A 13,473-nucleotide genomic window follows, 5' to 3' on the forward strand; every position below is an offset into this window, starting at 1 on the left:
TGGATGCACTGCCAGCACAAATGTCGAAACGGCCGAACTCGATACATTCGATAGGACTTGACTCCTGCCAGAACTCGAGACTGAGGTTGTTAGTTGGTTCAAGAGTTACCAGAGACTGCAATTCAGCTGCACACAGTGGTGGTTATCCAGCAGCAATCTGGTGCAATGTAGTGATGATGCTCCGAATGGTCTGAATATCTCAACAATCAATGTCACGCCACTAGCACCATTTGAGGAAGCTGGGGAGTATCTTGAGCTAACTGTGGACTATAGCGTGTAACATCTGTACTGTGGAAATAATGTTTCAGGCAACTCAACATATCTATTACTCCTGCATATGCACATACTATCCCACTTCTGCAAAACTCACTCCTATAAACCGAAATGGATGTAAAACATTACAATTTTGCATGGTAGCTTGGCTAAAAGAGGAAGGCTTATTGCACATATAATTCCAAAGATAAAATTTAAACTATACCCTTGAGATGTCAGTACAGATCTGCTAGGAAATTTTGTCCCCCTTACAAACTTTCTTATATATATACAACCATTACTATCATCGCAGATTATATAAAACAAGATGTTCAGCCATTTTCCAAAGATGTTTCCAACTAATTTAAACAAGTCAAAACTGGAACATAACCATATAAGCCAGACTTAACTGTGTCATTAGATAAGTTTCATGTGAAGTCATAAAAAACCACGATTCGTTTTTCTAAAGGAAAGTGCAGATCAACATCTCACCAAAATCATGACTTCACGAGAAATGAACTAGTTTAGAACAGAAGCCAAACAAAAAAGGATCAGCCAATAGATATTTAAGAAATGGACCTCAGTTAACAAATAAGATTTGAAACCATTTGGGTGAAGCTTTCATGAATTATTAGCCCAGCCCACCCAAACCCAAAAGTAAAATAGAAGAGGCTTCATGTAGTGCTCCAGCTAAGCATTACAATTCCAACTGATATAAGCCCAACTATTAAGTCGAAATCATTCAAGGAAAAGAAGTCATCCATGTGAAATTTCAGAAGCGTCTCACCTCCCTTGGGAGGCCGCGTAGTACTTTATTGATTGATCGGGGCTTATCCCGTGTAGCGCATACATTGTTCTGCTACAGCCGTGGTTGGCTAGAAGAGAATAAAGTGGTTAGAAAAGCAACAGTGAAAAGCAAATAAGCTAGAGAGGTAGACGAGCGAATGCAAGCCGTCCGATCTTCTTCCCCATCATGGATCCCCAGCCATTCATTATCTGAACCGGTACAGTTAACTTTAGACTAGAACACCTTGAAAGTCAGCCTGAGAATGCCCCCTTGCGAGCATGAACTTGTCCTCAAGAAGCTGAAGGTTGACAACGCCATGCTTTGACTGTCTTGAAAAAGGCTGGGAATGTATGCTTTATGAAATATGCGTCTTCCCAAGTTGCGACATCCAGTGGAAAATTCTCCCACTGTACAAGCCATTGGACAACCGGCAGATTGTTGCGAGGAATCTTTCGGGTCTGAATTATGATAACAGGTTCAGTTTTTGTACGCCCTTCAGGATCAACTAGAGGTAAATCAGCACAGGGAACTGCATTGGGTCCAATGTGTTTCTTCAGCTGGCTGATATGGAACACTGGGTGGATGCCCTCATTTGCAGCTGCAGGTGATATGCCACATTGCCCATGCGATACAGTATTCAAAATGGTCCATAAAACTTGCTTTGCAGCTTGATATGAGAGCGAAGGCCGAAAGCACTCAGACGATATGGCTGAAGCTTCAAGTAAACCATGTCACTTACTACAAGTGTCCTTTCCACTCGCTTGCAATCTGCATATTTCTTCATGCGCTGCTGAGCAATTAAGAGATTGTGCTTTCAGTGCTGACAGCAGTTGTTGTGTGCCAGATAAGGAACCCTGTGCCTCACTGTTGGTAGTGCCTACCATTGAGAACTCACTGATTTGTGGCTGTGGATATCCATATAAGGCCTCGAAAGGAGTCTTTTGCAGAGACATATAAAAGGAACTGTTTTACCAATATTCAGCCATGGGTAAATGCTGAACCCATTTCTTCATATCAGTAGAAACCACACAGCAAAGGTAATTTTCAATACACTGGTTCACACGTTCACCTTGCAAGTTCAGTCTGACAATGTCGCATTCTCCATTGGAGATGCATTTTGATGTATGAATTCCATTTCAAGAAAGACTTTTTCCACAGATATTTCCAGCTAATTAAAACAAGTCAAAACCAAGATTTGTTTTAAAGAAAAGCCAACGAAGTGTATACCAGCATCTCAATGAACTAGTTTCAGAACAGAAGCCAAACAACCATAAGGCTCAACCGGTAGATATTTAAGAAATGGACCGCAACAAACAAGATTTGAAATCATTTGGGTGAAGCTTTCATGGATTAGTAATCCAGCCCACCCAGGCCCAAATATAAAATAAAATTAAGAGGCTTCATGTCGTGCTCCAGCTAAGCATTACAAATTCAACTGATCTAACCCCAACTGTTAAGCCAAAATCATTCAAGCAAAAGAAGTCATCCAATTTTAGCAAAAGAACCAATATTAAAGCACCGTGTCACATGCTGAGTATCAAGGCAAAATTAACATAATTCTATTCTTAACAGTTCAACATGGAAAAAGAAGGACAGCAAGAACTTGAATAGCGAAAACAAACTGCTAACTTGGATAGGAGAAATGCTCTCAGGTTATTATACTCCCTCCGCTAGTTCTCGAAAAGTTCTTGGTTGAGGCATAGGTTCAATTAACATTTTGGAAACTTTGACTGACTATATTTCATAATATTTTTGGATTGGATATGTGAAAACCATGTGTAGGTAATCTTGAAGTATCTTAAAAAAACTATTGGTTTGAAGAGTTCCACAGTAATGTATAATAAAAATAAAGGTTATCTCTCATAAAGTATTTTTAAAAAGTATAATTTCGGAGTTTTATAGTTAAAAAAAAAGCAGTAAAGGTTGCACTTTGGGGACTTCTTCAGAACTAGACTAGAGGGAGTATGTTCATCATTGAGCAGTAGATGCGTACTGTGGTGCTTCCCCATCAATCTAAAGCCTATTTAAAAGGTGTACACCATCCAATTTAAGAGATAATTTTTAATTCTGGAAAATTTGGTGGTTTTGATTTACGTTCTGTTAGTGTCTTACTGCTATAAATAAACAGAAATTACTATGTAAAAGAGGGGGAGGGGCGATAGATCTTACCAGTGTGTTACCTGGCCTGATTGGAGCTAATGAGGGTTCCCAAATCCGACACCAAACCATCTTGCAGTTAACAGCTGAAGGATATTGTCTTTAACCTCGCAGTATTTTTGGGCCCAGCCATCTGGTTCGGTGTCATCAACTCCTAAGCCGGGAGCCCGGTCCTTTGAGTCGAGGTTGATCGGATCTTTCCAATCAGCAACATAAGCAGACACGCGCCTCTTGAACTTGATTTTGAACTCCGACCAAGCTTGGTATTTGTAGTGGTTAATACGTGCGAACGCGGTCCAGATGCTTTTGAAATCAGGCTTGAGCTTAAAATGATGGACCACATTCATGAGGGATGGTTCCACAGCGTTGAGACGGACCAAGGATTTGTGCCGCTGCGGGTTCTTCAACCGGCACGTGTAGCCCTGGCAGACCCCCTCTGGTGGATGTGCTGTTTGGCCCGAGGGGGCAAAATCATAACACGGAAGGTATATTTGGCCAACGCTATCATCAACAGAAATGACGGGCTCTAGCAAAGATTTTGATGGCTTCTCTAATCCTATCCAGTTTGTTGAGAAGATGAACTCATCGACGTCCATGACAGCCATCCATTGGCAAGAACCTGCGGATATGAGCTGCGCCACTAGGCCTGCCAAGCTGTCCTCGCTGCCATTATCGTAGATAAAGAACTTGTCCACCCCAATCGCACTATGGTACAGTGCCTACTTCCTGAGAAACTTGGAGATGTTGCGTCCCATTGTGCAGGCGCAAATTGAACTCTTTTGAAGAGTCACTGAAGAAGATTCAGCTTGCTGTCGGCGAAAGGTTGCAAGGGAGGGCATGGGATCCTCGCCGGTGACCCCTAGTGTGACAAGAACCTTGGTGCTTCCTCCTGACTTGATAGGCGTCGGTGGCGAGGGGCAGCGAGTAACTTGTTGTACTGAGGCGATTGCTGGTGAAGATGCCAGCATGGTATCGGCGTCGTCGCTGTAGCGATACAGGCACTGAAGACCTTGGCGGCGGCTGACTCCCTTTGCAAAGACGAGCACATCGCCTCCGTCCAGAAGAGCCGAGTCGAACACTATCGGGTCGCTGCTCCAGTTAAGCAATGCGCGGCCCGGGGAAGGAGAAGGGGAATCTGGAGCAGCTGCGGCGGCCGAGGAGGTGGAGGAGTGGAGTAAGAGCGGCGCTTGGAGCTGCTGGAAGCTCTGCGCTGGCTCGGGAAGGCGGCAGATGTATGCGTGAAGCCCGGACGCCGGCAGCCTCCCGAGCGGTCTCGCCGGGGAGGACGCCCCACCCTTGAAGGCGCAGATGGCGTCGCCGGTAGGCTCAGCGTCGTCCAGGATCAGGACCTCCTGGTCGGGAAGGAGGACCGCATCCACATCCGCGTCCTGCGGCGGCTGCGCGTGGCCGGCGCGGAGGCGGAGGGGCAGAAGGCGCCGCGCGAGGCTGTCATCGCTGAGGCGGAAGGATCGCGGCGACGGCGACGGCGATGGCGAAAAGTCGGCAGCGAACGGGAAGGGCGGGGGCGGGCGCCGAGGCCGAGGGGCAGCGAGAAGACCGGGCGGCCCGAGTAGGCGTTGTGGCCTCCGGCTAACAGCAGGAGAGCTCCGACGACGACGCGGCGCAGCCGGCTGCAGCGGCGGTGTCGCGGCATATTGGATTTGGCGGGACCAGGAGCTCGATTAGGCGGGAGCGGGAGGTCGATTTCGCGGGAGCGGAGGGCAAAGCAGGGGAGGGGGGCTTGGCAGCAATAATCCTACATTTACGGGGCATAGACCACGGGAGAGAGGCTACAGGCTACCGTGTCTGCTCCTTATTCTCGATTATACTTGGCCATACTTCGGGCCGGGCCGGCTTCGCGCCGGGCCTAGCCAAGCCTGACGCAAAAAACCCAGGCCCAGGCCCGGCTTGGCCTGGCCATCGGGCCTGTTTTTTGGGCCCGAGCCCGGCCCGAACATGTAAAAGCCTGTCGGGCTCCGGGCTGGTCCGGCCCAATCTTTAGAAAAACGCAAAAACGACGGGCCTAGGCCCGGCTCGGCCCGGCCATCGGGCTTAAAATCTAGGCCCGAGCCCGGCCCGGGAGCAACGTCGGGCCGGGCCGGGTCGGGCTTTTTCGGGCCGGACTGAGCTTCCTATGGCCATGTATATTCTCGATCCCCTTGAATTTCGTTGAGGGCCCCACCACTAGCAAACCATAGATTTACACTTTAGCCCGTAACCCCTTCCGTGTCAAAACCGTCCGTAAGTGTAGCATTTCCCCGCTTGGCAGGCTTCGATTCCAGGGTTGCGAGAAGACGGTCTCGATCGATCTGGGTTTAGGGTTTTTGACCCGACCCGACCTGACCCGAACACAGATTGGGTTGTCTGAGCCAGGCTGGCGGGCCGCTAGGTCGGTTGGAGTCCTGCGTCGGTCGGATTAGATTGCACGTCATTACGATCAGGCGGTCTGTTTTTTACAGTGCCAGAAGTGTTGTCTTCTCTCTTTTTTACAATAAAACGTGTTGCCTTCTCTGTTCCCTAGGAGTACATTATAACTCCAAATCCACACAGAGCCTCCGGAAAGAGCAGTTAGGGTTAGCAAGGTGATTGGATACCTTTGCATTCAGCTGGCGCCGTAGCTAATTTCCTCTCCCTCCGCTGGCCGCTACAGCGACGGGAGGGGGGAACCTCAGATCTGTGCATCGGGTGTGTACTCGGTAGGGTTAGGGTTGAGGGAGATGGTGTTGAGGTTGTTGCGTCTAAATAAGTTTCCTCGAGCTTCGGTCGGGGCCTCTTGCCTTCATCTAGGAGCCAGCTGGGTGGGGATCCCTGAATCTTGTTGGGGTCGGGCTATGGTGTCTGGAGGTCAACCGGCACTGGCCGGGCTGGTCCTCAGGTGGGTGGTGGTTTTGCAGAGATGGAGATTCCTCTTCCTCCTTGTTGATATGATTTCTGTTGTTGTTCATACTCTTTCTCCGTGCTGCTGTGTTGCTGGACGGATATCATGCTTTGCTTGCGTGGTTGGCCCGGCCGCGACATCGAAACTGGATCCTAGTTCTCTTCGAGCAACTCCAATGGGGCGATCCATTTTGTCCATTTGGGTCATCCGGACATAAAATTTGGCCCAACGGGGTGACCCAAACGGACGTCCGTGTCCGCCTGTTGTCCGTCCCCGACCCAAACTTGACCCAAATCTGGGAACAAATGGGTACGAAGCAGACAGAAGCGGACGCTCTCGTCGCTCGCTACCGCCCGCTCGTGTCCGCCCTGGTCCTACCTACCAGCGACCGCACACATCTCTGTCTCTCTCGTACAACTCTCTCTCGATCCCCTCTGCTGTCGCTGCTACGTCGGCCGATTCCGGCTAGAACGAAGAGGCCCAGCGCTGCTCGGGGGCGGAGGAGGGTGGGGCGCGAAGGTCAGCGCCGTCGAGGTCAGGTCTGCCGCCTCCAACAACCACGTCCCTCTGCTGTACTGCATCGAGCGGCCCGCCTGGCCGCCTCCGCCCGCCACGGCCGCTCGCCCAGCTCCACCCGCCGCGCGCCCCGCCGCTCACCCCGCAGCTCGCCGTGGCCGCTCACCCCGCCCGCGTGCGTCGCCACTCGCCGCTCGCCTGCTAGCCCAACTCGCCGTCGAAGATTGCGCCCTCATGCCCGCTCTTGAAGAGCCGCCTCGAGTCCTCCACCGTGCGTGTCCGTTTTTGCATCTTGTGCGTTGGTTTCATCGCGTGTACGCCTCATGTCCGCTAGGTGGACGGACGACCCAAACGGGCAAAATCCGGACAAAATCTGTGTCCTTTTGGGTCTCTCTGTTTGAGTTGCTCTTCCATCTCAAAGGGGCACATATAGCGATACTCAAAAGCCACAAATGGCAAAGGTTGGTGCACACGTGTTGGATGCACAATTGTGTCCTTGTATTTTCAAGGCCGAAGCGAAGAAAGGGAGGAGGCAGTGTGGCCGCGATTATGCCGTGGTTGAATATGTTGACATGTTTGGGTATGCATGGCTATAGATTTGTGTTGCAGGGGTCTTCTCAAGATGATAGCACATGGCTTCGGATGTCTTCGTTTTTTCCGGTTGTTTTAGGGTGTTGTAACACCCCCGATGTCATGCTACAGTCTCATGCCTAATGATGCTATGTCATCATAATTATTTTACTAATCCTCATTTTGTTTCAAACCAAACTCAAATTCAAATTCGAATGTCAAGTCAGAGTTATAATTTTATAAAGCAGTAAATTAAAAATGTCCCTTAGGTTGAAATTATTCACTACATAATCGTCATACATTAACAAACTTTTTTTGAAATGTTTAAAATGCACATGGATATTAAACAGTGGACCAGAGGCACCCATTTAGCCCTTTTAAATGCAATTATAATTTAAATGATTTCAATGTGGCCCCAAACTTTTTGTGCCACCCCAAAAATTTGTGCTTGATTTATGTGCCAAGTTTTAGTTATAGCAAAAATCGTTTGCTGCATAATCTAAATGCAAAAGAGTGGTGGAAATATTACAGGAAATAAAAGGGAAAATATGGGAGACTGAAAGAACATGCGGTGCCCCCATGTTTGGTTTTGGTAATTGATGACAATCTCTATGGACTAATGGTTGCCTTGAGTTATATTTGAAGGTTTTGTCCATAGGCTTTTCTTGGAGTACATGTGTTGGTTTCAAGGAGAGTTTGTGTCGACCAAGGTGCTATTCAAGGAATTACCTAAAGATTGGTCTTGTGAGAGGTCAATCAAGACTAAGTTAAAGAGTGAATCAAGTTGATCAACCCACAAAGCGTAGAAGATGTACCAAGAGGGATCAAGTGATCCCATGGTATGGTAAGCATTGTCAATTACGCTTTGAGTACTAACCCATGGTCTTCGTGAGGATTCTTTGTGGGGTTAGGTTGCGGTGTGCAAGTTCAAGTGGAGCATCACGAAGAGATCAAATGCTTGAAGCTTGCCGTCCTTTGTGGTGACAATGAACTTGTGAAGATGTGCGGAAGAGTGGCTCACCCATAGTGGAGTATGGGGGAGCAATCAACTAGTCTTCATCAAGTCAACCCAATCAAGAAAGGTGGTCCAACTTGAGCGAGTCAAGATCGTCTTCATCTAGCTCAAGTGAACCATGTGCAAGGTAAAGGTTTGCCCTTGATAGGTTTTCTATTTTACCGGTCTCATGATGGTAGTTGGGAGACTGGGTTATAGGATCGATTGCCGTACTATCAAGGGGGGCTCTCGATGAGTAGCTTGATCGTATCGTTCGCTGAGAGCTCAAACCATTGCATCCTTGCATCATCTTTCTTGGTTCTTGTTTGGTTCTCTTTGAGAGTCTTAGAGCTTTTTGTCATCTTGATGACAAGCTTGAGTTCATCGGAAACGGAGTTCGCTTGCATACTCTATGATGTTTTCGTTGTTGGAGGTTTTGTCGGTTCTTCTCAGTTGAAGGTTTCACTCCTCTATTTGTTGGCATACCTCCCCTGCCTCTTCTTACTATAACCAGTCGCTGTTTTGATGCTACTCGTCGTCTTGTTTCCAACAAGTTTGAGTTTGCTCAATTCGGAGCTCATATGCAGAAGTTATGGCAGTTCTTGTTCTCTTGAGTGTGGTTTTGTCAGGGTCCGCGTTGGAAAGGTTTGGGTGGATTCATAACGTACACGTCTCCTTATTTTCCCCTCCTTCTTCCTTGGAGCTTCCTCCGTTTTCTTGCCTCCCTTGTGTGGCTGCCGTTGTTGGTTGCGGTAGTACTGCTCCTAGGAAAGCGGTAGTACCGTAGGCATCAGCGGTAGTACCGTGCAGTGGCACGGTAGTACCACAGGTGCCCACGGTAGTACCGCTCCCCTGGAGCCGCACTACCACTGCCCACCAGGCTAGTGCCGCCCCTTTGCGGTAGTAGGAGCGGATGTAATTTTTTACATCCGCACCTACCGCGGTAGTAGCACTTTCGCCGTGCGGTAGTACCGCGCTATGCGGTCAGGCAGTAGTACCGCCCCTCGGCAGTACTACTGTGTCGGGTTTTTACTACTTCCGTTTCTTTGCGGAAGTAAGCACGGAAGTTTCCCTTTTCCCCTGGCTGGGACTTTTGCCTCGCGGTAGTACCGCATGGGGGGCGCGGTAGTACCGCGCGTGCGGAAGTTCCGCCCCCAGCTCTTGTGCGTCTGTTTATCGGTTCTGTGCTGGGGTTGCGGCAGTACCGTGGGTCGGTACGGTAGTACCGCACAGCCGTGAAGTAGTACCGCTTGGATGCAAGCAGTAGTACCACGCGGCCTTGCGGTAGTACCGCTGGCCGCGGGCTGGTTGGTGGGTAACGGTTGGATTTTTCCCCACCTATAAAATGGGGTCTTCTTCCCCATTGAACATTATCCTTTGAGCTCGTGTTCTTCCCCCATTGTTGACCTTCTTCGAGCTTGCTAACTCTCAATCCCTCCATGGATTCTTGCTAGTTTTTGAGGGAAAAGAGAGAGGAGATCTAGATCCATATTTCCACCAATCACTTTCTCCTCTATGTGAGGGGAACCCCTTGGATCTAGATCTTGGAGTTCTTGGTGTTCTCTTTCTTGTTCTTCCTCTCATTTTCCTCCCTAGCATTAGTTGCTTCGGTGGGATTTGAGAGAGAAGGACTTGGGCACTCCATGTGCCTTTGCCATTGCATTTGGTGCATCGTTTTGAGTTCTCCACGTGATACGTGGAAGTTACAAGTTGAGAAGCTTATTACTCTTGGGTGCTTGGTACCCTTGAGCTTGTTCCTCTTGGGTGCTTGGGTGCCCTAGACGGTTGTTGGTGTTCGGAGCTCAATCATTGTGGTGCAAAGCTCCGGGCAAGCGTCGGGGTCTCCAATTAGGTTGTGGAGATCGCCCCGAGCAATTTGACGGGCACCGGTGACCGCCCCCAAGGGTTGCCAAAGTGTACGGGTTCGGTGACCGCCCCCAAGGGTTGCCATTTGTACGGGTTCGGTGACCGCCCTCAAGGGTCCCTTAGTGGAATCACGGCATCTTGCATTGTGCGAGAGCGTGAGGAGATTACGGTGGCCCTAGTGGCTTCTTGGGGAGCATTGTGCCTCCACACCGCTCCAAACGGAGATTAGCATCCGCAAGGGTGTGAACTTCGGGATACATCGTCGTCTCCGCGTGCCTCGGTTATCTCTTACCCGAGCCCGTTACTTATGCACTTTACTTTGTGATAGCCATATTGTTCTGTGTCATATATCTTGCTATCTCATAGTTGCTTCTTGCTTAGCATAAGTTGTTGGTGCACATAGGTGAGCCTAGTTGTTTTAGGTTTTATGCTTGGCAAATTAACCGCTAGGTTTATTCCGCATTTGTTCAAGCCTAAACCGTAATTATTTTAAAGCGCCTATTCACCCCCCCCTCTAGGCGACATCCACGATCTTTCAAAGACCTATTGTGCACTTAGGCCTGCTAAGCTATAGTGCGGTCGAGCCCACTTGGAGTCTCCCCTCTCCTCTGTTCACAGAACAGGCGCAACTTCACATACTTGAAGGTCAGCTTCATAAGTTCAAGATGAAGGATGGTGAAGGCGTTTACTCTAGGCTTGCACTCATCATAAAATGAGATTGTCGATTGGGGTTGTGAAGAGATGACGAACAAGTTTGTCATGAAGAAGATCTTATAAGAGCATTGGCTGGCAAGTATGACACCATATGCACTCTTATCCAAATGGTGCCAAATTACAAAGATCTCATGCCTACTAGAGTGATTAGAAGGATTGTAGGTCATAAGATAAATCTTAAGCATAAACATGAACTCCATTGCCAATCATCTAGTAGTGGTGCTTACAAGGCCACTACCGACACTCCCAACTCTTTGAGTGAAAAAGTAAAGGTCACTAGTGAGGAACTTACCATCATGGTCAGCAACTTCAACAAGTTCTACTCCAAGAACAAGTTCATGCGCAAAGATCAAAGCCACTAAAGGTCAAGAAACGATGATTCAAGATCTAGCAATTATGAGAGGTATTGCTACAATTGTGAAAACCCTAACATTTAGCCTCCGATTGTTCAGAACCTTCCAAAAGAAGAAACCAGTCTCCTTGAAAATAAAGAATAAATAAGGATGACAAAAAGGAATGAAGGCATGAGAGACATAATGATACACAAAAGAAATACAAGTACACCAAGAGATGCTCCAATAAAAGATCACACACAAACATTGGTGAGTGGGTATCCAGCTCAAAATCCGAGACAACTTTTTACCGAAAAAGGCTTTCGCCCCACTTTATATATAAGCAAACCACCAGAGCACAAAATCCGACACAAGTTCACCACACACACTCACACACAGAAGTAGCACAAGACAACACAAATGGGTTCTGCTGAGGGCACAACTCAACAAGCCCTAAGAAACACACACACCCAAACCCAACAATGAGTGACACGGCCTCAGCAGGCTAATCTGGCTCCAAGGTGAAGGAGGAAGCGGGGGCACCAAGCGGAGAGCCATCGAGCGAAGGTCGGCGATGATGGTTGTCGATGTCAAAACCGGGGGATCTCGGGTAGGGGGTCCCGAACTGTGCGTCTAAGGCGGATGGTAACAGGAGGCAGGGGACACGATGTTTTACCCAGGTTCGGGCCCTCTTGATGGAGGTAAAACCCTACGTCCTGCTTGATTTATTCTTGATGATATGGGTATTACAAGAGTTGATCTACCACGAGATCGGAGAGGCTAAACCCTAGAAGCTAGCCTATGGTATGATTGTATGTTATTGTCCTACAGACTAAAACCCTCCGGTTTATATAGACACCGAAGAGGGTTAGGGTTACACAAGGTCGGTTACAAAAGGAGGAGATATCCATATCCGTACTGCCTAGCTTGCCTTCCATGCCAAGTAGAGTCCCATCCAGACACGGGACGAAGTCTTCAATCTTGTATCTTCATAGTCCAACAGTCCGGCCAAAGGATATAGTCCGGCTGTCCGGAGACCCCCTAATCCAGGACTCCCTCAATAGCCCCTGAACCAGGCTTCAATGACGATGAGTCCGGCGCGCAGTGTTGTCTTCGGCATTGCAAGGCAGGTTCCTCCTCCGAACACATCACAGAAGAGTTTGAATACCAGCATAGTGTCCGACCCTGCAAAATAAATTCCACATACCACCGTAGAGAGAATAATATTTCCACAAATCTTAATCTGCTGACACGCTTTGGCAACATGACATCAGGCCATGGCTCAGTGATTATTCGAACCGTTTTTCTTCAACCAGCTCCACACATAACGCAAGGCGGTTTCTTGACACGTCTTGTCAAAGCAGAGATCGTGTTCCCTAATTACGGGATTCTCATCAATACGGTCGTGGGTAACCCAACCGTGCCTAGGACTCCTAGATTTTAGGCAAGTCCCAAATGGCTACTAGGAGGACGCTTGATATTCACCCTCTTTATGAAGGGACAAGACTTTTACTTTTTTCCCTCCCGTGCTCAATCGAATCCTTCCCCCGCCTCGAGTTCTAACACCCAAAGCCCAGGTCAGGTGCTTCGGACCTTCAATCATGTCCGGATCTAGCCTTCAAGGCCGATGGATGCCCTCCTCCGTTACGGAAGAGGATATCAAGAAGTTGAGGGAGGCCAGATACCTGACCGCCGAGGTTTCGCATCGGCTGCCTGCCCGAGGGCAGGTCGTCCCTACTCCCAAACCCAACGAGAATGTTGTGTTCATCTCCCACTTCCTCCGAGGTCTAGGCCTCACTCTGGATCCCTTCGTTAGGGGTTTGATGTTCTATTATGGGCTAGATTTCCACGATCTAGCCTCGGACTCCTTTCTCCACATCTCGGCATTTATTGTCGTATGTGAGGCCTTCCTCCGCATTACCCCTCACTTCGGCCTGTGGCTTAAGACCTTTGACGTGAAGCCGAAGATGGTCGAGGGGCAGCATGTGGTGTGCGGAGGCGCATTAATAAGCAAGATCGCTGGAGCTCCATGGCCAAAGGGTTCCTTTCCAGAGGTGTCCGGATTATGGCAACGGGAGTGGTTTTACATCACAACTCCCAGAAGTGCCAAGTGGGTGGCTGCCCCTGCTTTCCGCTCGGGCCCTCCACCACAACTGATGTCATGGATCAGCAGAGGGCTGAGCTGGGGTCCAGCCAAGGACGTGCCCATATTGCAAAGCCGTATTCAAGATCTCTTCGAAGGAGATTTCAGTCTGGTTACAGTGGTGCAAGTCATGCTGGTTCGTCGAGTCCAGCCTTGCAAACGCCAGCCCCTACGCATGTGGGAGTTCAACCCAGAAGGACCGCGCACTATTCAGAATTTCCTCGCCCTGATGTACGAGGAGATGTATAAATCATTCTTCGGACC

At 48.8% G+C, this 13,473-nt stretch overlaps 1 pseudogene; it reads right to left on the reverse strand.

The window, feature by feature from the left end:
- Positions 1-1,033: 1,033 nt before the first annotated feature.
- Positions 1,034-4,949, reverse strand: LOC125516666 (glycosyltransferase family 92 protein Os08g0121900-like; annotated as a pseudogene).
- Positions 4,950-13,473: the final 8,524 nt, after the last annotated feature.

Source organism: Triticum urartu, chromosome 6A (genome assembly GCF_056163025.1).
Source record: "Triticum urartu cultivar PI428250 chromosome 6A, HENAU_Tu73, whole genome shotgun sequence".
NCBI classification, from domain to species: domain Eukaryota; kingdom Viridiplantae; phylum Streptophyta; class Magnoliopsida; order Poales; family Poaceae; genus Triticum; species Triticum urartu.